Source organism: Pelodiscus sinensis, chromosome 3 (assembly GCF_049634645.1).
Source record: "Pelodiscus sinensis isolate JC-2024 chromosome 3, ASM4963464v1, whole genome shotgun sequence".
In the NCBI taxonomy this organism is placed as follows: Eukaryota; Metazoa; Chordata; order Testudines; family Trionychidae; genus Pelodiscus; species Pelodiscus sinensis.
The window spans coordinates 194,191,043-194,213,488 of NC_134713.1; the positions used below are offsets into that span (position 1 = coordinate 194,191,043).

The window sequence follows — 22,446 nt, forward strand, 5'->3', positions numbered from 1 at the left end:
CAATGCCCCCCAGTTGCACCCGCATGGGCCGCGGAACGGCAGTGGCGTAACTGATTGTCTCCAGTGGAGTTGTACAAGAGACATGAGGACACTCTTTGCCCCGGGAGCTGGCGTTTCTGCTAGTGAACAAAAAGCAATAGAATCCGGCCTGCTCTCCCCTAGCACTTTTGCTTCTTTGGGGCTCCCGGCAATCAAAAGCACTAAACGCTTACCTTTCTCCTCCCTCAATAAGAGACACAACTCAGAGCACCGGGAGCAGATGTGTGGAGCGAGAAAAGGCTCTTTCGTTTTACAAAGCAGACTTGTACTCCAATATTGGGCCTGTTTTTTTTCTCTCAAGGCCCTGGGCCAAAGCTCACTGACGTTGACTTCAAGTTGGCTTTGCACTGGGCCCATTGGCCAGGATAAATCAAGAGTCACCCTGATAAACTCAGCCTGATTACACCGTCATAAAACCAGAGCAAGTGAGTGCAGAATGGGTGCCCGTTGGGTTGAGATTCAAGCAATAATTGCAATGAAGGTTTGCAGAGAGCAGCTCTTTCCGTTTTAAGGCACACGGCTCACATCGGAATTCATTGCTGCCTGCATTTCTACTTCTGGCTTCCAGGGCTGAACAAATCGCTTGATGAATCAAATGAAAATCTCTAGTTCTAGTCTTCAGTACAGTAGCTGATCTATTTATACTCTGCCTTGAGGGGGCCAGTTAATCTTTGCTTCTGTTTGTCTCCTTCCCGGTTGTCCCCCGTCGTTTTGAAGTCAGTTCCTTAACTCGGTGAGAGAATCTTTGTTTCAAATGGCTTTCTGGAGTGCTCCCTGAGAACGCCCTGACTTTAGAGGGATTGAGCCTTGCTAGAGCCAAGAGAAACCTTGTGCCTTCTGACAGCTCCAGTCAGTTATCTGTCTCCACTAACCTCCTTTGTTCCAGCAGATCAAACGTAATTCAGATTTGTTCTGCACAGTTCGTGGGGACATTATGGTACACTCGCTTGTATCCATCAAAGGGGGAGTTGGGAGCAGGGAGTCTTGTTTGCACTTTAATCTTGCAGGCCAAAGGAGGATTAGGGCATTGGAATTACTAGGAATCTCAAACAATGGAGCCTGCACTTTTGCTGTGTTCTGACTGCATGCAGGGAAGAGGAGGCTGTCCGGCAATACTTGGCTTTGCAAGCTGATTAAGTCACCCTTCAGCCTGTTAAATGCCTTGGAAAATTAATTGTTGTCCTCAGCTCTAGCTGGGAGCCACAGCATGTATAAATTAATCCATCAAACCGCCATCCCTAGTCCCCTGCGATTACTGCTTTCCCTTTCACCTTCTGAAGGTGACAGGGATGTTTGTACGTTTGAGTCTTAATTCAAGGCTATCAGGCTTTTAAGTCCTGCCACAACCTAGTTCTACTTTAGCCATATCTAAATGTGCAGTGTGCCTCGGTGTACCTGGCAAACACTTCATTGCTTTTCCTCCCCAAAACGTAACTACCGAATCAGAAGCAAGTAGTAAATGTGTGTAACACACACAACGCCTAGTGTGGTTCACTGTCCCATGTAGTGGCACTTAGATCACTTACAGCAACAGATAAGGCCAAGGGAGCTCTACAGCCTCAGCTGGGAGCCAGCTGGCTTTATAGCTCAAGCTGTCGAGACTCCAGAAGTCCCAGGTTCAAATCTGCCTGGTGGTGTTACATGTGTGTCCATCTTTAATCATAGGTTCTGCCTTGTACTCTGTGTAGATTCCCATCATCCCGCTTTAGATGAGTCTGTGGCTACATCTAGACTGCGTTGTTAAATTGGAAAAAGATACACAATTTGCGTATCTTTTTTCGATTTACTTTCGAAAGAGGCTCTTTCAAAATTTAGCGCATCTACATGGCACCAAATTGCGAAAGAAAGTGCTCTTTCAAGCCATCCCTTATTCCTCGTAGAACAAGGTTTACAGGGATGGCGAAAGAGCGCATCTGTTCTTTTGAAATTTTTTTCGAAAAAGCGCATACGTTCCTTGGGCACGGTGTTGCTTTTTTGGGATACCTCTCTGGTATCCTGAAAAAGCAATGCAGTCTAGACATAGCCTGTGATGGAAGGCACCCCTGTATTGATCCCCCACGGGTGCCTCCATCACAGACTCTCTTTTGAAAGCAAATAACTCACTAGCCAATAATATCCCGGCGAGATGCACAGCGTAACTTTACAAATAAAGTTATAAACGGAAGCTGAAATCATGACTGAATTGCATGTATCAGACAAATCGAGGGACTGGGCGAACCTGTTTCTCAGAGATAAAGGACAAGCTGATGCCTCTAGCCAGGTGTCAGCAAAGCAAATGGGCTATCGCCTATCAAGAGACCATTCTTGGGCAGGAACAAACAGAACCGCATCTTAGCCAAAAACAACCTGGAACCTTTTTCACTCCCAAGACACCTGGAGGCCAGCCTCCCACTGGGAATGAACTATATCTAGGGCTAACGATCAAGAAAATGCATTTTTAGAGGGTGACTAAAAGGGAGGGGCAAAATCACCCCCCTCCCCTGCTTATCTCTCCTTTTCACTTCAGAAGATAAAAGAAACAGCCATTGGGCTTTGAGAGCAGATCCTGGCCCCAATGTTGCTGGGAATCTGGAGGCAGAATTTCACTGTGAACCAAGTCTAGTTAAATTCAGAAAGCACTTTTATTTGTATTTCTCTTGCAGCCACTTCTGACTTTGGTGCCTTAGACTCGTTCTCACTTAAAATGGCTCTCTTTGTAGTGAATTCAAGAGTAAAACAAGTTTGTTTAACACTAATCCAGTATAGGTGGAACCTCTCTAGTCCAGCACCCTTGGGACCTGACTGGTGCCGAACCAGAGCATTTATCGAACCACGGGAGGTCAATATTGTCTAGCGGCATTACTAACACTTCCATGGCTTATTGGGCTCTCAGAAGACATTTTGGGGTCAATTAGTGCTAAATAGCAGCACAGAACTGAGCACCAGGGCTGGTGGCTGTAAACAAACTTTATGGGACCGTGGGAAACTTGGTGACAGCCATGAAAAATCATGCCAGGCCACGGATGTTGCTGGACCAGAGAGTTCTGGACTAGAGACGCTCAACCTGTATAATCTGAACTGTGTGGCTACGTCTACACTGGCATGATTTTCCGGAAATGCTTAAAACGGAACAGTTTTCCATTATAAGTATTTCCGGAAAAAGCGTGTCTACATTGGCAGGATGCTTTTCCGGAAAAGCACTTTTTCCGGAAAAGCGTCCGTGCCAATGTAGACGCGCTTTTCCGCAAAAAAGCCCCGATCGTAATTTTCACGATCAGGGCTTTTTTGTGGAAAAGAAATCTGTGCTGTCTACACTGGCCCTTTTCCGGAACAGTTTTCCGGAAAAGGACTTTGGCCTGAACAGGAGCAGCATAGTTTTTCCAGAAAACCACTGATGACTTTACATTAGAGCGTCAGTGCTTTTCCGGAAATTCAAGGGGCCAGTGTAGACAGCTGGCAAGTTATTCCGGAAAAGCGGCTGATTTTCTGGAATAAGTGGCTAGTGTAGACACAGCCACTGAGTAACTCCCATGAGGGTAGCAAACTCTTGTATGTTGATCCCCTTAGAGGGGTGTGATGGAAAGGAGGAGTTCTGGCCTGTACCCAGTGACTAAAGGGTAACACTTCGGTAGCTAGCAAGGGTGTTGGCAGGGGGCTAGAAGAACCAATGGGATACAGAGCTGAAATCTGAATTGCATATAGATACTTTGCCTGTTCTCTTTGTGTGAAAAAATTCTCAGTTAAGGGCTGGAGGGAGCAGATGCAATAATCAAAACTATCATGCCTATAAGAAATATTGGACATGGGAGTGAACTGGGCCTTGAAGTACGGATCAGCACGGATCGAGAGTAGAGGGAAAACATGTATTTAGTTGTGATCAGGTTTTTTGTCTTTATTTTGCTGTCTGGTAAACCCTCTCTGTGTAAAATCCATGTGCTCTCCCCCAATGCACTATTTAAGCCATGCCCTCTGTGTTTTAATCTGCTCCTTTTCTTAGTTGTTCTGTAACACCTAGCAACCAAGTCTGCTTTCCCAAGTATGTCTTTGTGTTTTGTTAATGAACTCACCTTTTTAAGGCGATGGTTTGATTCTTGTGTCCTGGAAGGGAACAGGAGGTCTGTGTAAGCAAGCCTAAGACTGCAGTTTGGCTTCTTTTTTTTCCAACCTCTCTTGTGGTAAAAGAGCGTGGGGATACCCCTCTGGAAGAAATGTTACCTTTCTTCTTGAACCCAGGAAGGAAACTGCCACCTCTTGTTTCACTTGGTGGTGGCAGCTACCTCCCGAAGTCTGTTACTCTGTGACTCTGGGGAGTTTGTGTAAGCTGAGCCTATTAGAGGCAAGTTATTTAAGGTCTCCTGTGGGCCCTACCTTTGACACTCGGAGTGCCAGAGCAGGGAACAGCTCTGACAAGGAGCAATGGACCTAATCTCTCTTTAGCGTCTAAGAGAGGGCTAGACAGAGTGGAACACACTTGCTGGGGAAAATCCAGGACAGGAAGGGTGTGGTGGTCACCTTGCAAGTGGTAACTGAGGCTGGTGGAAGCCAGAGTGTGTCTGGTGTTTGCCAACACAGCTCTGGGGTCAGAGCTGCTGGATCAGGGCTGGGGCTATACACAGCCACCCCAAGGGTGACCTACAGCTGTTTGAGGAGCCCAGGTGGGGAGCTACCGCAGCAAAGCATCTGCATACTCTTGCCATTTCCTGTTTTCTTCTGAGATTTTGGAACAATCAAAGCATCAAATCAGAGTGGCTGGGGGCCATTGGCTGTCTACACTGGCCGCTTGAATTTCTGCAAGAACACTGACGATCTCATGTGAGAAATCAGTGCGTCCAGACTACCACACTGTGCCGCCAAACAGCTGATCGGCACAGCGTGGTGGCTATTTTGATATAAATGAAGCGGCGATTATTTAAATCGCCACTTCTTTTCCCTGTGTCTAGTAAACTCATCTACTTGGCTCCGTCGACGGAGCCATGTAGATGTCTAGACATCCTCTAAATGATTAATCTGGATAAATTCATGGCATCAATGGCTATTAGCCAGGATGGGCAGGAATGGTCCCTAGCCTCTGTCAGAAGCTGGGAATGGGTGACAGGGGAGGGATCACTTGATGATTCCCTGTTGTGTTCCCTCCCTCTGGGGACACTTAGCATTGCCCACTGTGGGCAGACAGGACACTGGACTAGGTGGGACTTTGGGCTGACCCAGTCTGGCCGTTCTTATGTCCTTAATGCAATTCCAAGCTTTGTCCATAACACCAGAAATGCCTATTCCCATTCCTTAGTTGGACAGAATATTTGCCCCTGTGTGTACCCCAGGTCATGCATTCTGCCCACACAACCTTGCCAGCCCCTACTGATCCAAGGAGCAAGAGACAAGACCCAGGGATGGAAGGTGTTCCAAGCCAAGCAGTCCCTCCAAGACCCAGAGCTGGCTCAGACTTTGATATTATCCGGGAGAAAATCTCTCTCTCCCACACAACTTTACAAAGACCGATCTCCTGGCGGGAGGCTGCATAAGTCTAAGTCCATGATTCCTAAGTTTGCCGCTCGACCTCATTCTTAAAATATATTTCTCTTTTTTTGTGTGTACCAATAACTGTTCTGAGAGCAGGTAAATGCATTGAACAGAGCACAGGGGGGAGGAAAAGCTTTTGGCTCCGTGCTTATGTTCTTTCTCGTGGGAAGCCATTAGTTAAACACGCAGCAAGAGACACACCTGCCGTTATGAAAGCCAGCCCGGCTGGGACGCCAGCGCGCCAGGCAGGCCATTGAAACAGCTCCGTGAAGCAGCCTCTTCTATGGCATCCCACAGCTCTGCCATTCAATGTCACGGACGCCCCTGGAGCGGTGACTCATGGGACCGCGGCTGTAATGGTGAGGGGTGGTGCCTAAAAATGCCACCAGACAGCACTTCTCACAGCTAGTTCAAAGGAGAAATGAATCACGTTCACCAACAAAGGGACTTTTAAAAGGATTCCCCCCCCCCCCCTTAAGTCTGGCGATCATTAAAAATGAAACGAGAGTTTCAGTCACCGGGGAACTGTGGTACTTAGAACATGGCAGGGAACTGGCATCTTCAGCCCACTCCACAAGGGCATGAGGGAGCAGGACTCAGCCATCCTGTTTCCATAGAGCTTGTCATCCCATCAGCCTAGCGTTCCAGTTGGCTCCCTCCTGCATGGCCCTCTTCTCATGGCGATGTAGCAGTTCAGCACGAAAGGACCTGGGGATTACAATGGATGAGAAGCTGGATATGAGTCAACAGGGTCCTTCTAACAAGAAGGCGAATGGCATATTAGGGTGCATTAGGAGGAGCATTGCCAGCAGATTTAAAGAAGTGATTATTCCCCTTTATTCGGTGAGGCCACATCTGGAGTATTGTGTCCAGTTCTGGGCCCCCCACTACAGAACGGATGTGGACGCATTGGAGAGGATCCAGCAGAGGGCAACCAAAATGATGAGGGGGCTGGAGCACTTGACCTACGAGCAGAAGCTGAAGGATTTGGACTTATTTAGTCTGCAGAAGAGAAGAGGGAGGGGGGATTTGATAGCAGCCTGCAACTTCCTGAAGGGAGGTTCCAAAGAGGATGGAGAGAGGCTGTTCTCAGTAGTGATGGATGAAAGAACAAGGAGCAATGGGCAAGTTGCAGTGGGGGAGGTCTCGGTTGGATATTAGGACAAACTATTTCCCTAGATGGGTGGTGAAGCACCGGGCTGGGTTCCCTAGGGAGCGGGTGGAATCTCCATCCCTGGAGGTTTTTAAGTCTTGGATGACAAAGCCCTGGCTGGGATGATGGAGTTGGGGTTGTTCCTGCTTTGGGCAGGGGATTGGACTCAATGACTTTCTGAGGTCTCTTCCAGCCCTAGGATTCTATGTTTCTATGATTCATGGGGATTCCCAAGCTAGGACAATCCATCTGCCGTCTTTCACGCCTTGCAGCCACAGGGCAAAACTGTCACCATTTTACCACCTGGTTCTGCATGCAGAGGGGCAAAGGTAGAATTTCCAGCCCTGCATAGAGAATTGAGATGAGCACAGAGCCAGCCTATAGGTCCTGATGGTTCGTCGTTCTTTGCAGTTCCTAGCTGCAGTCCATTCCCACTTCTCGGTACTATTTTAGTTGCTGCAGTTACGATACGTCCAGGAGAACATGCTAGGTGCATGTTATCTTCATCGGGCAAGGTGACAGCTGTTTTCACCAGGGTGCATGTCTGTCTGGGAGCTCGCCAGCTACAGTTGATTCTTTCTTCATTAGTAAGTTGAGCTTTCTTCATTAGTAAGTGTGGTTAAGTGCAGTCTGGCTTTCATAAGTCATCTAAGGCCGCGGGAATTTTACATTAGTGGGGCTTTGTTGAGGTTACTATCCGTTGTTTTGGGGTGGGACATGTAGACGTAGATACCTCTATGTGCGTTCTCCGCTCAAGTCCCATGCTGTCTTTTGGCAACACTTTGGTCACTTCTGGTGACCCCCCAGCATTTGAAGATGACTGTTCAATCTGGAGTGAATCCCGAGACCTTTCTTATCCAAATCTATTTCATGGATCCTCGCTCTGCAAAGAGGTCCTGGCAAAATTCAGATGATTTTTATTACTCATGCATACTTTATGCAGCCTAGAAGACCTGACTAAGGAGGTGGTGGAAGCCAAACAGATAGTAAATCTTTGTGGTGCCTTTCAGGGAAATCTTGGACTGTTCTCCTGTTTTTTAATGAATCTGAGCTGTGATCTCCATTGTGGGGTTTTTTTTCCCCTGTCTTTCTATTCCTTTTTGAGCTACTATTTGGTGATTGTATAATGAGAACAGCCTGAATCCTTTATTGTTGGAAAGCAAATTTGTCATACACAATTTTGCTGTGCTGGGGTATCATTGCACACCTGAGAACACCATGTTTGCACAAGCATCCACGGCACCGGAGGTTTTTGTCTTTGAAGAGAGGTTGGGGTGAAGGAATGATAAGAATCTCCTGGCTTAGCTTTTGTGGCCTTGACAGACCAAGTCCTATGTACCATTTCTCTGTGAAATATCCCGGGGACACCATATCCTCCTATCTCTTAGTAAAGAGGTGTCCTGCTCTGTGAAAAGACACATTTGTTGGTCATGTGCCACTTAACCAGAGTTCTCAAGATTACAATCAGCATCTTCAGCCACAACTGAAGGCAGCTAAACTAGGCAAAAATAACATTCATTTAGAGCTCTTTCTACTGTAATAGAAAATACAACCATGCAGAAAGCAAATGAGATGTAATAAAGCTGCATTCCACAGTCTGTGTAATCAGACCTGCAGGTGATGAAAACAGATTTATGGCCAAAGAGAGGCATTCTCTTTGATGTTTTTTGTGTAAGTCAATAAGGGTATGTCTACACAGCAGCATTATTTTGGAAGAATGTCTTATTCTGAAATAACTATGTGAGCTTCTACTCAGCTAGCCTGTTATTTTGAAATTATAGGCGGCTTATTTCAGTGTTTGTAAATCTCATTCCACGAAGAATAACACCTCTTTGAGTAGCGGTAGTGTAGATGTTCCATTGCTGCTATTTTGAAATAGCTCCTCCCTCTGGGCCATTCACGGTAATTCCTCCCTGGTGCTTCCTGGGGCTGTAAATCGAGGTAGCGCATCAGCATTAGAGGAGCCTGCCTTGGATTAATTTCCAGGCAACCCTGCAGTGCGGATGCGCTATTTCGAAATAAGGTATTTCAGAGTATTTCTTCTGCAATAGCTTATTCCGAAATAATCGTGCAGTGTAGATGTAGCCTTCCTGAAAACAGATTTCTTAGTTTTTTAACTAAACTGAACTTTACATTCACTAAAATAAGTTCCCCAAACCAGAAGACTGACTTAAAATATTCTCTGAGGCTCATGTGGATGAGAGTAATTATAAGCATCTCCTAAAATTCAATAAAGGTAAAGGCAGGTTTGTAGTAATCTAAGTTGTAATCGATTAATGTAATGTTATTAGTAAGTCTCAATGTTGCTGCAGAAGTGACTATCTTCAGATAGCAGACTCCTACTTCTCAGAGGCATGATTCTAGAGCATGGGTTCCCAAACTGGGGGGCATGAAGAAATTCCAGGGCGGGCATGAGGCAACCCAGCCCCCCCGGTCACTTCCTTTTTTTTTTTTTTTTGCTCAACATGTTTTGCTATTGGGGGAGGGGCGTGAGGGATTTTCGAAAATCCCAAAAGGGGGCGTGATGCTGAAAAGCTTCGGAATCACTGCTCTAGAGGGTGACAAACTTGTGTTTGTGTAGGTTACATACACATCGATCCAGTTAAAGCAATATTGCAATTTCTTTGCCGTGTGGCCAAATATAAAAAACAATGCAGTGTAGCCTAGTGGGTGGAGCCCTCATTGTGTGTCAGTAAAATAGGATAATGGCACTTGCCTCTTGTGTAAAGTTTTTTGAGCTGAACTGGTAGAAAATGCCATGTTGGAGCAAGGTGTTACATCCTAGAAGGAGAGTAAGAAGACTCTATCCATAGTGGGAGATGCTACTGCCTTTTTTTCATGACCACTAATATCTAGAGCCTCATTTCATCAGTGGCTAGGTGTGCATCACTTTACTATCCCAGTGGAGCTGCGTATTTATTTTCTACCATGATATAAAACAGTACAGAATATGAAAGCAAATGAGATGTAATAAAGCTGTGTTCCACAGTCTGTGCAATCAGACCTGGAGGCGATGAGCACAGATTTATGGCCAAGAAGAAGCATTCTCCTTAATGCTTTTTGTGCTAGTCACTTACTCAAAAGAGAGATTTGCTAAGGGTTCCCTAATCCTCTTCCATTTGAAGTCAAAGAGAAAACGTCCACAATGCAAGTTCTGGTTCTGCTCAGGGCTGCTTTCTTTAGGGTACCAGTTCAGCAAAGTATGCACATAAATCCTATTGATTTTGACGAGATTTAAGCATGTGCTTGACGTTAAAGATGCTATGGCCTTCCAGGGTGCCATCCAATGTTCCCTCTCATTTTTTCCGTCCATGGGCAGAATACATTTTGTTTTGTACACCGAAACATGTGCGCCACCAACAGAAGTGCATGCTGCCAGCTGCAGATGCTCTGCTAATCAGCTGGGCTGCATTTGAGTCTGTCCTGGGTGGCCGCCCAAGTGCTCAGCTGTGTTATCACTTGGCCTGCAACCTGGGATGCCTCACAATGCGTTGCTGCTGTAGGTCCTACGCTGGGCTCCTCAAACAGCCAAACAGGTCACTCCCTGAATGTCTGTGTATAGCCCCAGCCCTAATCCAGCAGATCTGACCCCAGCAACTTGTCAACAAACACCAGCCACACTCTGGCTGCCACTCGCCTTGGTTCCCATTTGCAGAGTGACCCCAACACCTCAGTCTCAAGTTTTCCCCCCCAAATAGTGTGTTGCACTGTCCAGCCTTTTCCTGGACAGTCTCGCTATATTAGGTCTGTCTCCCCTCTAAAGGGATCAACATACAACAATCTGTTACCTTAAATGGAGTTACCTAAACAATTCACAGTACGGCGTTAATGTCAATTAAAAAATAAACCCAGCTTTTTTTAAATGAAGAGAGATTCTAAAGTGACTGCAAGTAAGAAATAGTTACAAGAGAAATAAGGATAAAATGCTTTCTGAATTCACCAAACTAGACTTGGTTCAAGATGAAGTCCCTTGCCATGTGTCCTCAGTACTTTTCTGACCACACTTACCAGCCAGGATGTGTCCCCAAAGGCTGTTTTTTTTTTTTTTTTTTTTTTTTTTTTTTTTTGGTCTTAAGTGAACAGAGAGGCTATGTCTAGACTGCATCCCTCTGTCGACAGGGGAATGCAGATTAGGCACGTCGAAATTGCTAATGAAGACGGGATTTAAATATCCCGTGCCTCATTAGCATAAACATGGCCGCCGCTTTGTCGACAAAAAGTGGCGGTCTAGACACGGATCTGTCGAAAATAAACAGATCCTGTCAACCTCAAAAAATGATGTTTTTAAAAAATGAGGTAGACAGGATCTGTCGGAAAAGGGTTTATTTTCGAGAGATCCGTGTCTAGACCACTGCTTTTTGTTGACAAAGCCCCGTGTCGAAAAAAAGCAGCGGCCATGTTTATGCTAATGAGGTGCCAGATATTTAAATCCCAGCTTCATTAGCAATTTTGATGCGCCTAATCTGCATCCCTCTGTCAACAGAGTGATGCAGTCTAGACGTAGCCAGAGAGAGAACATAGGATGTTTTTGCCCCTCCCTTTTATAGTTCAGTCACCCGTTGAAATATATTTTCCTGAGAGCGACCCTTACAAAAAGCTCTGTGTAGCTGAGACCAAGGAGATGTAAAATCTGGTGGAGGAGGGAGGCTTCATGTGGTTTCTTTTCACCTGTTTATGCTGAAATGCAGATTTTCTTTGTCTTCTTTCTTCTCCTTCTTACTGTATGAAGATTCTGTTTACCTCATATATGCAAATTGAGGGAAACACATAGGGTTGCCAGGTTTCCGGTATTGACCTGGACAGGCCTGTATTTTTGCAGTCCAGCATTTTCTGTTTTTTTTTTTTTTTTTTTTTTTTTTTTTTTTTTCCCGGCCAGTAGGCAAAAATACTGGGTGCTTACCTGGTTCCAGAGGAGCTGTTTGGCCCGGAGCAGGAAAACAAGATAGTTTGAACATGTGCCTCCAATATCATACAGGAAGGATTTTCTAACTCTACGCATAATGTTGCTACATACACATCACCATGATATTACTGCCTAGTGAGTTATTAGTTTTCAAATGATAGGTCACAAGGCATATTTTGTACAAAGATTATTACAGCACTGTGTGTCACAAATGTGCTTAAGTGATTTGTTTACTAAGGATGGATTTAATCACATGCTTAATTCTTTGCTGAGATGGTCTGGGAGACAGCTCTGAAGGCTGCAGGGGGGAGCTAAAGAAGATATTTCAGGATTATATAGCAGTCTTAACACTCAGACCCTCATTCATGGCTTCTGAGATGAATATGTAACACATCTGGTAGAAAAATAAATGTGAGTTTTGGGAGGTGTTGTTGTTAGCTTGTTATTAGCACTAAAACTCTGCATGGACATGTATTTGATCTGAATGATAACACAAATGCTTTGTCAGTCGTCCAGTAAATTAGATTTGTTCCTTGAATCTTTCTTAGTCTGTGAGCAGCTATAAGTTTTCTTCCAAAATCCTGCTGTGATGGTGTTCAACTTGTTCAAATGTTCCCAACAAAACAATCATGTATTCCTCAGAATTTGCATAGTTCCTACCAGCCCTGGCTTCTGCTTTGGTCTGTATTTGAAGCGGAGAGTTCACAGTGATTGCCTAGTTTCTTAGATTCATGCCAGGCTGCATGTCAATTGTCACAATATGAGTTACGTGACAAAAGGAGCTGTACGGCACTTAAGGTTGAGAAAATATGTGACTTTTATCATTAATTGATTTAGGAGACATTGTCCACAGCACTGCATGTCCGTAATAACCCAGCTGTGTATTCTCTCCACCCTGGCACTGAAGATGAGTTTAATTCTATAATTGTCATACTCGTTGTTGCATTATGCATTCAACTTCGCTCTTCAGAAAGCAACATCAAGGAAGTGACTGACAATTAAAAATCTGCACAGTAAGCTTCGCTGCCCCTTGAGTTTTCAGCTAGTATACAGAGGCATCACTGCCAACAGGAACGCTTTCCATTAAAGGGACATTGTCAACAGACGCTAGGAACAAACGCTATATATTTAAGGTGCATAGAAAACAATGTTTTATGAACTTACCTGCTTCCTCTTGGCTGTTTTTGGGTAGTTAACTAAGAAGAAACCTTAGTCTCAGATCTTCCTGGCAATGTTGGTTGGGTTTTTTTGCACGAGTTCAGAGATTTCAAGGCCAGCATGGACCATGATGATGGTCAAGTCTGTCCTCCCATATGACACCAGGCCAGAGAATTGCATCCAGTCATTCCTGCATCAAGCCCATATCCTGTGACATGGGCGGTGGGTAATGTAGGCAAGGGAAGGCGTTGCCTTTTCAAAACTACATACAGTGCCTGGTTGCCCAGGCGGGCTGATCCCATGGCATGGCAGCCCCAGCCTTACAGGTGGCCAGGAAGGATTGGACTTGAGGGCTGGGGTTGGACGGGGCCTGGCTGTGGGGTGGGGGATGTTGTTAGGGGTGCCAGATGGTTTAACCAAAAATATTGACAGCCCCCCCCCCTTCAAAAAAAAACAAAAAACCATAGAGGAGAAAATTCTGTTGGGGGGGGGGGGGGGGGAAGGGGGAAACCAAAGTTGTTAAGCCAAAAAAAAAAAAGGACCCTGAGAGTTATTAAGCAAAAATAAATAAATAAATAAATAAATCCCCCCCCCCCACCCCCACCCCCAGCATGGCCACTCTAAGAAATGCCTTTGAGGTTTTTTGGCCCTAATAGGCTGCGGCAGCCATCCTTAATCTTGTCTTCTTGCTCCGGGCCAGACTGCTCCTGTGCAGAACCAGGTTAGCACCTGGGATTTTCGCCTGCTGGCTGGGAAAAAATCAGAAAATAGCAGACATTTAGGTGTCTGGTATTGCTGAATTTTTTTACCAGACAGGAGGCGAAAATACCAGTCTGTCCAGGTCAATACCGGACACCTGGCAACCCTAGATGGGTCACGGTCACAGGGAAGGGGTGTGGCTTTGAACAGAATGGGCGGGGCTTGAGCTTGCCTTCCTCAGCTAGGCCTTCACTCATATCCTGTGGTTGACTAGACAGAGCTTTAGAAAGACAAGGGCTATGTCAACACTCACGGCTTCTTGGGCAAGTAATATGCAAATGAGGCTAAGCGTGGAATATCGCCGAGCCTCATTTGCATACCTACTGAGCCACCATTTTTTTCAGAAGAGGCTCTTGCGCAAGAAGGAGCAACCTAAGCCTCCCTTGCTGCAGTTGAAGCCACTTGCTTCTTGTATTGTCATCAGAGGCCAAAGAGAACAATTTTCCTCCCTCCACCCTGTGACACCCTGTGAGATACCTGAAAACCGCTATCATGTCAGGGTGGTCAAATATTGGAATAAATTGCCAAGGGAGGTGGTGGAATCTCCCTCTCTGGAGATATTTAAGAACAGGTTAGATAGACATCTGTCAGGGATGGTGTAGACGGAGCTTGGTCCTGCCTTGAGGGCGGGGGGCTGGACTCGATGACCTCTCGAGGTCCCTTCCAGTCCTATGATTCTATGATTCTATGTCTCCTCTTAGTCTTCTCTTTTCCAAACTAAACAAGCCCTCCCTTCATCCTTCCCTCATAGCTCATGTTCTCTAGACCTTTAATGATTTTTGTTGCTCTTCTCTGGACCTTCTCCAATTTCTCCACATCTTTCTTGAAATGTGGTGCCCAGAACTGGACACAATACTCCAACTGAGGCCTAATCAGTGCAGAATGACTTCTCGTGTCTTGCTCACAACACTCCCATTAATGCATCCCAGAATCATGTTTGCGTTTTTTTTTTTTTTTTTTTGCAACAGGATCACACTGTTGTCTTGTGTTTAACTGTGGTCGACAATGACCCCTAGATCCCTTTCTTCAGGGCTCCTTACTAGACAGTCACTTCCCATTCTGTATGTGTGAAACAGATGGTTCCTTCATAAGTGGAGCACTTTGCACTTGTTGTTGTTAAACTTCATCCTGTTTACCTCAGAGCATTTCCCTAGTTTGTCCAGATCATTTTGAATTCTGACCCTATCCTCCAAAGCAGTTGCAAGCCCTCCCAGCTTGGTATCATCTGGAAACTTAATAAGCATCCTCTCCATGCCCTCATCTAAATCATTGATGAAGATATTGAACAGAGCTGGTCCCAAAACGGACCCCTGCAGAACCCCACTTGTTATGCCTTTCCAGCATGACTGTGAACCATTCATAACAACTCTCCGAGGATGGTTATTCAGCCAGTTATGCACCCACCTTATAGAAGCCACTTCTAGGCTGCATTTTCCTAGTTTATTGATAAGAAGGTCATGTGAGACCTTAAGGGATGGGCTGGAGGGGACATGCCACTTCAGTTGTGTCATCACCATCTCCTCTTGTCCTGAGCCCAAGGAGGGGAGTTGGCCAGATGGAAGTGGGTGATCTATACATGCATTGCTACAACCAGAACTAGGGCTGGAGGGACAGGTGTTCATTGCAGCGCTGTCTTCCTGGAAAGCTGCTGGGAGCCACCCATCTGACTACACTGACCCTGTCAGCACCGTCTTACTCCCTTCCCCACTTCGGGCGGAGAAACAGCTCCCCTTCCAGGAGCTTCTGCTGCCATGGTGAGCTGGGGACCAAAGCCAAGGTGAAGCCAGCCCCAGGGAACACTCAGAGCAATGTGGTGAGTCAAAACTGGCATGTTCTCAGTGCCCTAGAGAAAAGCCCAGTAGGACACAATCTCACCAGAACAGGTGCGGCTGTGCCCTTTCTTTGTTCAGCTGAACAGGGGGTAAAGAGCAGGGGCAGGGGGCTCCTTTGATGGAGAGTAACCCTTCCCTTCCAGACCATCCTCCACCACCACTTCAACAAAAGTGTGTGGGGAAGGGGCGGAGCTTGGTTTCCTCACCCTGTCACCAGAGTGCGCCATAGCGCGTATGTACAATGCCAGTAGATGGCGCTCCAGAACTCATAGCACGGTCCTTGGGTTCTGGAGGACCAATAAAACTTGCCATGCTCCGCAAATAGCTTCCTACAGTGGCTCGTTATGCCAGATTTTAGCTCTCCTCACTGCCCAGGTCAGCTGGCCAGGCATAAGGCAGGGACATAAACTGCATCCTCCAGAGGGGCCCAGGAAGAGGGTTGTGACAATTCTTCCCGAGTCCCAATTCCTTCCTGAGGCTGCTCTGGGCTGGAGCGGTGACGCACGCTGCCCCTTGCGGAGGCGGGACCTGGGACTTGGAAAGGAAGCACGTTTTACTGTCCAGCTCACAGCAGGTGACTGTCAATTGCTGAGAGTGAAAATTAAAAATACCAAATCACCCTCCCGATAAACAGTTTTCAAACGAGTGCAGTTCTTGGCAGTGTCAAGTTCCGCCCAGTTCTCAGACCGTATCTCTTCCCTGTAGGGCCGTCAATTCAAAACACATTTCACTTTCAGATGGCGGCTTGGATGCTAGCGGCTTGTTTGTGTTTGCTAATTTTATTAGGTATGGATTGTTTATCATTAACTGAACAGACCTCGCATCCTTCCCCGCACCGGTCAGCTTTGAGTGATACGTGCTGAGTCTGAGCAGACGCTCTGCTGCGACAATATTTTAATGAATACGCCACACTGCAGTTGACGTCCCCGTGTGCACCAGAAGAGGAATTATTTTGGGTCCTGATATCAAACCAAGCAATCAGAGGTTCAATTGATTATTTGCAGCTGGGTCCACATGGCTAACAAGAGCTGATGAATTCTTTCCCTGGCTTATCTGCCAAGGAGGACGGATCATGGAAGTCACAGTCTAGACAAGTGGATTTAGTCTCAGTGAAGATTCACTTTCCTATAATCTACACAAGGAGATGGCTTTTTCCTCCCTAGCTGGAGTACTAGCACCCCAAATTCACAGGTCATTTTGCAGCATTTTTCTCCATCGGTTTCTTCCATGAGAAATTAAGATAATTTGCCTGAGGTTCATGAGATCAATCCACACTAGAGCTGGTTGGAAAAAGTAGGTTGTTCTCCTTCCTTTCCTTCCCATAGGAAACTGACTTTTTGACAATATGGGCGATGTAGTCTGGCTGAGGACCCAGACCATAGGAGAGAATGGGGACATGAGGAACCCAAACTATAACTTCTACGAGGCAGTGTGGCAGCATTTCCAGATTGAAATCTAACACTTTTGGGCTGATTTTTGTTTTGTTTTTTGGGGAATTATTTTTCAGGGGAAAGTAGACTTTTAAAAAAATCCTTCAAATACCCAATTTCCTATTTAAAAAGGGTTTGATGGAAATTTTTCAGCTAGTCTTAATCCACAACCTTCTGCATAACAGGCTTTTTTTTTTTCAGCATAGACATTTCCCCCCCCCCCCCCCCCCCAAAAGGCAAACAAAACCAGCGTTATCATCCTCACTTCACAGACCTGATTGAAGCCTGGATTAAGTCAGTGATTTGCCCGAGGAGTCAGCTGGCAAAGCCAAACTTTGAATCTTGATTCCTGCTTGAGCTCTTTGTCCATCTTACCTCAGCCAGCAGTTTGAAGCCTCTTGAAGTCTATTGCTTCTGCCCTTCTTTTGTACTACATATCCGGAGTGGGAGGGGGTTACTAATTGTAATTCTATATGCCATTTTTTATTGTGTAGGGTATTTTCTTCTCTTGAGGGAAGTGTGACCTAGTGAGTGAGTGCTGTGGCAAAGGTATACCAAAGAGACGTGCCTTATATGTTGTGCTACAAGCCATAGAGAAAATGTGCTGAATATTTTCACAACATACCAATAGAGAGTTTGGATAACAATGGCAGAATGGGTCAGACCAAAGGTCTCTCCAGCCCAGTGTCCTATTTTCCAACAGTGGCCAATGCCCCAGAGGGAATGAACAGAACAGAGAAATTAGCATGTGGTCCATCTCCTATCGTCCAGTCCCAGGTCCCAACCACTCCGGCTAATAGCCAGTGATGGGCCTGTTCTTCATGAACTTATCTCGTCCTTTTTGAACCCAGTGGAAACTAGAGCCACAGCTTGACTGCATTGTGTGAAGACTTTGGAATGAGATCCCTTTGGAACTCTTCGCAGTCAGCTTTCGGCTTAACTATCCGGACCAATTTTGTATCCTCTACAAACTTTCCCCTCCCATTATTTACCCTTTTCCCCTCATCATTTATGAATATGCTGAACAGCATTGATACCGGTACAGATCTCTGGGACACCCAACTATTTATCTCTCAGCACTTGGAAAGCTGATCCTTTATTCCTACCCTTTCTTTACTACTTTTTAACTAGTTAGTAACCCATGAGAGAACCCTCCCTCTTATCGTATGACTGCGTACTTAGCTTAGGAGTCTTTGGAGACGGACATTCCTTATGTTTGTTTTAAACCTGCTGCCTCTTCATTTCATGTGTTACACGAAGGAGTAAAAACCACTTCCTTATTCATTTTCTCCACACCAGTCATGATTTTATAGATCTCTATTCCCTCTGTCATCTCTTTTCATTCCCATTCCTTTTACTCTCGCCTCCTATGGAAAATGTTTCCTTAGCCCTAATCATTTTGGTCCCTCATTCCAGTTCTAATATATCTTTCCAGATGAGGGGGTAACCAGGGGTACATCTAAACTACATGGCTCCATCGATGGAGCCATGTAGATCTGTTTGATTTAAATAATCGCGGCTTCATTTAAATTTACATGGCTGCCGCGCTGAGCCGACAAACAGCTGATCGGCTGTTTGTCGGCTCAGCGCGCTAGTCTGGACGCTCCCCTGCTGACATGAAAGCCCTTTATCGACCTCCCTGGTAAACCTCATCCTACGAGGCATAACGGGGAGGTTGATAAAGGGCTGTCAGGTCGGCGCGGGAGCGTCCAGACTAGCGCGCTGAGCCGACAAACAGCTGATCAGCTGTTTGTCGGCTCAGCGCAGCAGCCATGTAAATTTAAATGAAGTCGCGATTATTTAAATCGCGGCTTCATTTCCCTTTGTCTACAACCCTCATCTACATGGCTCTGTTGATGGAGCCATGTAATTTAGACACAGCCCAGAACTGCACTCAGTATTTAAGGTGGGGGTATACCATGAATTTATGTAGTAGTATTATGATGGTTTCTGTTTTATTATCTATACTAGTGGTTCCCAATCTTTTTGATACTGGGGACCCAGTAAACCCATTCACAAGCTTTTGGAGGACTGGTAACTTTATTTGCCTATTCATTAAGCAAATGATGAATATGCATATACATTTTCTGGTCCTCCCAAAGCCCCCCGTGCCAACTTTAGCAAAGCTTTTGATACGGTCTGCCACAGTATTCTTGCCAACAAGTTAAGGAAGTATGGATTGGATAAATGGACTGTAGGATGGATAGAAAGCTGGCTAGACTGTCGGGCCCAGGGTTTCCCAAACTTTATATAGTTGGTACTGAAAAAAACCGAGTTCCTTTTTTGGTGACCCAAAAATATAAACGCATATAAACTGGGTTGAGACAGGAGGTGCAGGCTCTGGGGTGTGAATGAGGGATTTAGGTGTAGGAGAGAGTGAGAGGTGCAAACTCTGGGAGGGAATTTGGATGCAGGAGGATGTGGAGAAGGGGATGCTGGCTTGGGGAGGGGGACTCCAGGTTGGGGAGTGTTGGGCTCAGGTGGAGGGTTGAGGTGCTGAGCAAGCCACAGGCTTGTGGATGTGAGGGTGCAGGAGTTTGGGGGTCTGGCTGGGGGGGAGGGGATCCTGCAGCTGCAAGGCGAGGCCCAGGAAGTGCGCAGGCTGCTCCCCGGTCTACCAAACAGCAGCGCGGTACCTGAAACACTGGTCCGTCGCACACCTGATGCCTTCCTGCACGGGGGGAGGGGAAGTCCCGAACTGCACCAGCCCCAACCGCTGGGGCAGTGCACACCTTGCTCCTCTGCTCCCCACGGCAGCACGCGCTGCCCAAGCCACCAGAGCCGGTGCAGTCCCAGATCCCCACTCCCTCCCCAGTGCACGATGGACCGGCATTTTAGGTACCGCGCTGGCAGTTGGGGCAGGAGGGAGAGCAGCCTGCGCACTTCCAGGACCTGGCACACAGCTGCAGAACTGCCCCCTGTCCCTGCAGGAAGCCCACGCTACCTCCGTGGTCCCTGGAGGTAGCATCAGTGCGGCTGCCCACCCCTCCTGGCCCCAATCCCAGCCGCTTTACCAGCCGGCGCCAGCTCCTGTTCTGCATTGGTGCACCCAGCGTTCTCCCTGGGTCCTAATGCCCGTCGGATCTAGCCCTGCCGCCCGGAAGCATGCCTGGCAGACGCACGCTGTAGGCAGCAGGCTCTCTCCCAAGAATCGTGCGCACACATTTTTCTGAGGACCGGTATTTTTTTTCTGAGGACCGGTACTGGGCCACAGATCACACTTTGGGAAATGCTGATGTTTGTGCAAAAACATGCTGCCTGTCTACATTGGCGGGGAGTTCTTGCGCAAGAACACTGATGTTCTAATGTGTGAAATCAGGGCTTCTTGTGCAAGAACCATGATGCTCCCGCTCAGGAATAAGCCCTTTTGCGCAACTGTTCTTGTGCAAGAGGCCAGTGTAGACAGGCAACATGAATTTCTTGCGCAAGAAAGCCCGATGGCTAAAATGGCCATTGGATCTTTCTTGCGCAAGAGAGCATCTACACTGGCACGGGTGCTTTTGCGCAGAAGCACATCTCTTGCACAAAAGCACATGCCAGTGTAGACGCTCTCTTGCGCAAATACTTTAACGCAAAAACGCTTGCGTTAAAAGTATTTGCGCAAAATCTTGCCAATGTAGACGTAACGATTTCTAAAATTGTATTAGCTTCTTTGATGGCTGCTGCTTTGTGATGGAGTGGACTAGTCCCTGAGGTTCCCTACTGGAGGTCTTGTGGTCCTGTCATAACTTGCCCCCCAAAAAAGGCAATAGAGAAGTTCTTAAAGATTCTAGAATGTCTGCAGGAGAACCAGCCAATCAGGGACCAGGAAGGCCATAAAAAGGAGTTGCAGAACAGAGCTGCAGTAAGTTGTTGTGTGCAGCTCAAGGAGTGAAGTCTGGGTCGCTGTCTGGAAGAGTATCTACAATGACTCCAGGATCTTTCTTGAGTGGTAACAGCTAATTTAGAGCCTATTATTTTTTTTTATATGTAGTTGAGATAATGTTTTCCATTGTGCATTACTTTGCACTTATCAACATTGAATTTCATCTGCCATTTAGTTGCCCTGTCACTCAGCTTAATGAGATCCCTTTGGAACTCTTCGCAGTCAGCTTTGGGCTTAACTATCCTGAGCAATTTTGTAGCATCTACAAACTTTGCCATCCCATTATTTACCCCTTTTCCTTCATCATTTACGAATATGCTGAACAGCATTGGTACCAGTACAGATCCCTGGCACACCCAACTATTTACCTCTTGGCACTGTGAAAGCTGATCCTTTATTCCTACCCTTTCTTTACTACTTTTTAACTGGTTAGTGACCCATGAGAGAACCTTTCCTCTTATTGTATGACTGCGTACTTGGCTTAAGAGCCTTTGGTGAAGGACATTACTATTGCTGTTTAAAAAGCCATGTCTTTCCAGTTTGAAAGTCTTTTAACCAGAACTCCCAGTCACCGGATCTTGTTATGCTTCTGTCCACTAAACTGAGAGAATATCTTTATTTCTGGATTAATAGACATGAGTGAAAATTAACTGGGTGGGAAAAATGTTCATGTATTTTCTCACCAAATTCAGCAAATTCGTAGCACTCTTTGTGTAAAAGACGACAGTGGAATGAGTGAAAATGAACAAATTACTATTGCCACGAAATATTGGAGGTGGCTTGCAAGTGGTATCACGACTGGTCTCTGTAAGGATTAGCTTTAAGGAAGGTCTCTCTAAGAAAAGGGAAAAGAGAGTGTTGAAAGGAAAGGTGCTTCAAGAGACTTTTTAGTAAAATACATACCTAATACAAGTACCTAAGAAGGCCTAGAACAGCACTAACCATCACAAACCTCTTCTGTTCCAATGATCTGGGTCTAATAATCCAGCTTCAATGAAGTAGGAAAGATTTTTCCCTTGACCTGAACAGGCTTCAGATAATCCCCTCAGCCTCCTCTGAAGCCAGGGGGCATTTCAAAGCCATGCCCAGAGAGATGACGTCATGCCTATGTGATGACCCTATAGGGAAATGCTACTGAAACAAAGACCCTAGCATTCCAGAAGCAGCTGACTGTTGTTCTGGTGGAAATTCCTAGTGAGTCATGGTAGATGGAGGTAAAAATTACCCAGGTTACCATCAATATTTCCTCTAATTTTTTTCCATGAGTGTGTGGAATAAATTTTGTTATATGCACCAAGGCATGTGCTGATGTGCACCACCTGTAGAAACACATTCTGCCAGCTGCGGGCACTGTGGGTGCTCTGGTAGGGTACATCTACACACCAGCTTTATTTTGGAATAACTGACATGATTTCGAAATAACAAAATGTGCATCTACACAGCAAGCCATTATTTTGAAACCGTGTTGAGCTGGAGGACTTTTTACTCCAACTCGTGTAACTCTCATTTCACAAGGAGTAAGGGAAGTCAGAAGAAGAGTGTTCTTCCTTTGACTTCCTGCTGTGTAGGCAGCACCAAAAGCCGAATTCAGCTATTTTGACTTCAGCTACGCAATTGACGTAAGCTGCGTAGCTTAATTCAACTTTAGCCCTGCTGTGTAGACATGCCCCTCATCAGCTGGGCAGCACCTGACTCTCTCCTGAATGGCCGCCCAAGCGCTCAGCTTGCAGGGAATGCTGGTTTCCGCTAATGTCTGCGTGCCGTCAGCAGATGTAAATGGCTGTAACTCGAATGGGTCTAGGTACACCCAC

At 46.2% G+C, this 22,446-nt stretch overlaps 1 long non-coding RNA gene across 2 annotated transcripts in view; it reads right to left on the minus strand.

Annotated features, from left to right (window-relative positions):
- Nucleotides 1-6,026: 6,026 nt before the first annotated feature.
- The window catches only part of LOC142828088 (uncharacterized), a 75,866-nt gene continuing 59,446 nt past the window's right edge, over nt 6,027-22,446 (minus strand). The window contains exon 4 of one of the 2 annotated variants that reach the window (XR_012903054.1): nt 6,027-6,243. This is a non-coding gene — a long non-coding RNA (uncharacterized LOC142828088). Of the gene's footprint in view, nt 6,244-21,330; nt 21,471-22,446 lie in introns of those variants that run through there. The other variant, XR_012903053.1, reaches the window with a different exon arrangement.